This window comes from Agrilus planipennis, unplaced genomic scaffold (assembly GCF_000699045.2).
Source record: "Agrilus planipennis isolate EAB-ADULT unplaced genomic scaffold, Apla_2.0 scaffold330, whole genome shotgun sequence".
Lineage (NCBI taxonomy): Eukaryota > Metazoa > Arthropoda > Insecta > Coleoptera > Buprestidae > Agrilus > Agrilus planipennis.
This window is the reverse complement of record NW_020439051.1, coordinates 161,395-165,533: the sequence shown is the minus strand read 5'-3', so window position 1 is coordinate 165,533 and position 4,139 is coordinate 161,395. Positions and strand designations below refer to the sequence as shown.

Here is a 4,139-nt window from a genome sequence, read left to right as displayed (position 1 = left end):
GTACAATTTATCCAACTTTTGTGTTTGCATTCAAATTCGGTTTGGTCCTAAAAACAGCTTTCCATTTCGCTTTGTAGTCAAATATTAACTTGGACAGTTTTTTTTATGTGGTGTCTAACTCATTAATACGTAAAATCTCTGATACTTTCTTTACTAGGTAATGAAATTTATTGTCATTCTTGTAAATATTTATCAGTTCTCGCCTGCTAATAGTCTTTCGTTTGTGGTACTACTTGTGGAAAAAGATTCCCTATATTATAGCCAACTGCTGTAACAATATACCAATGTCAGGCTAATTTCGGCAACCAAATTCATGTTACACTAGCAGATGATATTGTCAATAAAACATCAATTGATGTTTTACTAAATTTAAAAAGTTGTATTTATTTTTGTATTGAGACCTTGAACTATCAGAAAAATAGGTCATCTTTTTTAAATTATGCTTTTAAAGAATTTATTAATTTAAAATTAAAAAGATGAACTGAAGTAAAATAATGTGTAATATTTTGCGATATAACCACATAATTTAAATGCTTTACTATCCCATCCATTTTATAATGAGTATGCAGCGTTGCTTAGTCATTTGTCCAGTGATATGAATGAATAGCATTTTGTACATAGAAGGAATAATTTTAAGTCCAAATACGCAACAAATTCTCCTTTCTCAGGTAATTCTTTTTTTACAAAGTAAGCCCCTTGTGATTTCGCTAAAAAATCATATTTCAACAAGACTAACCACTTTTCTTTCAACTGCTTCAAAAAATCTTTGATATCGCTATACCTAGTCTTTTTTTCGACTATTTAAGTGCTAAATCAATTAGGTAGATAAAAACGAATATCATGACCAAATAATCGTACACACAGAAAAACAATTACAGCTAGTACTATTATTGCGATGAGGCAGAATTTACAATTTTAATATATACTCTTATTTAGCGTTTATAATTCTATTATTTAATTCCCGATAAAATATATTATTAAAAATGTAGATTACCTTATAATAAAATTCCAAATATTCAATATTTATATGCACAAATAACTAATAAAGTTCAGTAACTACATTGGAGAGAATTACCACCCCTAAACAGGAGGCTAATGCGAGTGTGATTTGCGGTCGCGTAGCAGCGCCTTTATAAAAAAGAAAAATTATCTTACAAAAATCGAAACAGAGCGATGACTTATTTTAAATTCTAAAAGTTTAATGTTCCACAAATCTAATAAAAAGAAAAAAATCTCCTTATCCCGTGTAGAATGCATAAATATCGTTAATTGTTTATTGAATAAACAATAAAAATTATGAAAAAAAATACAAACAATTTTTATAACGATTATACAAAAATATAAACATTGTTTATATGAGTATTAAATTTCATAGTATGACGTCGAAACCGATTTTTCAATTAAAAGTATCAAAAATGTTTAATGTAAAAAAAATCCAAATGAGATATTATTAGTTATTTTTATGTTGTTTAGTGTTATTGTTTAATAGAGTTGCAGTATTTATTTATAGGATATCTATGTATTTAAGTGAAAATGAAATATTTAAAGAGCGATAACTGCAAGTTTTAGTAAAACTAATCTACTTATTTATCTCACAAATGTTAATTAAACTTATTATCTCGCACGGTAATAATGTCTGTATTCGTTTTATTATTCGAACCAATCATCTGTTTATATATCGACTGACTTCCTCAAGATTCAGTTGCATATTAACATCATCGAGTTTTCTAGATTAAGAATCTTCATTTTTCTGGCAATCTCTTGAAATTCTTTTGTTTCGTGGTCGTTTTGTTGATCATTTATGACTGTGGTATAGCTTTCGATTGATAAATCAAATTACAACTCGCTAATATCATGCTTCCTATGGATTCAGTAACATTTACTTCTATTATAAAAATTATAGAGCATAAAAGTTTCTACAAATTTTGTTCCAAATTTTTTTTATACGCTCAACCGTTTTTGAGGTAGAGCGCGAAGAACTCGCAGCACTTAGTTATATATGGTACACTGCACAGTCCCGGTTATTAATACGTCATATAAAATAAATCAAATCAGTCCCTAACCATGTTTGAATTTGATAGTATACACAATTGATATGTTGATTACCAGGACTCACGGTTGACTTTGTGCTAAGCGCTGCGCATTTGCTGCGCTCTACCTCGAAAACGGTTAAACGTATAAAAAAAAATTATGATCTACAATTTTCATGATAGGTACAAATGTTATTGAAACCATAGGTAGCGAAATATTTGCGAAATATCGATTTTAGTGACCTTTGACCTTGAATATATTAAGACGCGGACACGAGATGTTGTGACTTTTGACGCAATTTTGACAATGTCAAATTAAAGGTTTGTACAAATTTACAGCTTATTATCTATCATTCCGAGGTTGAGCCTCCTTTTTGACTATACTTATTACGTTATTATACATCCAAAAGTTCAACCATCACCCGTATCATGTCACAAATAAATATTAATAAATAGCAAGTAATTAATACCGAGCAATATTAAACAGAGGATCACTACTTTTTGGGATCGACTTCTCAACTGTCCCTGTGAGATAGCCTCTGACTATTTCGATTACAGCTCTTTACTCGCAAAAGTACTCGTAGACCACTTCATCAACTGAAGGAGTACTGGTTGAGACACCGGTGTCCCGTAAGAAAATGCGTAACATAATGAAAATACTATACAGAAACTGCAAATGTTATGCTGATTAACTGCTTTTCAGGAACAGATACTGTTGTAGTTCTTCTGACATCTGTCTACAGTCGGATAAATTTAGACGCCTTAGCAATTTAGATAACCTAACGTATTTTAACTCTACCGCTCTGTAGCAGGAAAACGATAAATTAGCATCAGATCGCTGCGTTGTCAATTTGTTAGTTTTTTTCAGCTGAATAAAAATTAATTTTGGTTTAGATAGCCTAACTCTCATCTTTCACCTTTAAATTATGTTTCTATTTGTTTTAGGAGAATACTATCTTCAAATTTATCTCTATGTAGATTTCCACCTTCATATAATATGTATCAAATGTTACAACATAAAAAAGCAAAACCCAGGTAATTGTAATATGTTAACGGATTAAAATATAATATTTTATAACACCTCAATTTTCAGTAATAATAGGTGGAATGAGCTGAAAAACTCACTGCTTAAGCAGAAGGTGGATGGTTTCAACTCATTGACATACACATATAAGGTAATGAAAAAGGAGTTTTATACTCATATTATGGTGTAATGTACAATAAAATTATGTTAAATTTAATAAACATTTGTCACACTTTTAAATTTATCCATTTTACTTTTGTTGGTATTTATTTGATTAGTGTTTCGGAAAATAATTAATATTGTTTTGTTCATTACTGTTTTGAGATACAAAAAATAATTCTTCATTTTCTCCTTTTGTACTGTATTGATATGGACATAAATAGTCAGATATATGCGTTTACTTTAATATTATGTGTTGTTGGTGCTGCTGATTTTACAATTTTAAAATACAATTTCTGAACATAATGAAAGTAGAAACTATTTCTACAAGTTTATGACTTGACCCGAGAACAAGTATTTTGGGGTGGCAATGTTTCTCACTCCTAAGAAGCGACGGTATAGAGCCTGCCGAGAGGGTGTCTGCTTAATGGTAACAGTAAAAAAAAAATGTACAAACATTTACGACTTCCTACAACTATTTTAAAAATAAACAAATGTATTTTGCTTATTATTATTTTTATTATACTATACAAATCAACACTCTGGCTACCTTGAAATAGGATGTCTACTACCTAACTAAAGTTTTGAGGGGGTGCAGGTGTTATATGCTCAAATTAAGGAATTTATTGAGCAAAGCTACAATACACACACGGTGTAAGGCCTAGTCTACAGCTAGAGTAAAGCATCTTTATTGCAACAAACTTTATATATGGAAAAATAAGCAAAGCTAAGTAAAATGTCTTATTATTATGTTTTATCCCTATATTACGTATCTAACACCGCCCCCATTAAGTTGAAAAATTAAAATTTATTGCTAAAATTAATTTTTCAATAAGATTACAATTTAGAATAACTATTTTTGATCGGCGTTAGGAATTGTAGGCGGCTTGAATTTTCGGGTGGTACTCGGTTTATGTTCGACTGTT

The 4,139-nt window shown here is 29.9% G+C and overlaps 1 long non-coding RNA gene across 2 annotated transcripts; it reads left to right on the top strand.

The window, feature by feature from the left end:
• The first annotated feature begins 2,357 nt into the window (after nucleotides 1-2,357).
• LOC108742261 lies at nucleotides 2,358-3,298 on the top strand. 2 transcript variants are annotated; one of them, XR_001938639.1, is made up of 4 exons: nucleotides 2,358-2,660; nucleotides 2,734-2,883; nucleotides 2,976-3,065; nucleotides 3,124-3,298. It is a non-coding gene; the product is annotated as an uncharacterized LOC108742261 (long non-coding RNA). The 2 variants fall into 2 exon arrangements; XR_001938638.1 differs by having other exon boundaries at nucleotides 2,358-2,672.
• The last annotated feature ends 841 nt before the right edge of the window (nucleotides 3,299-4,139 follow it).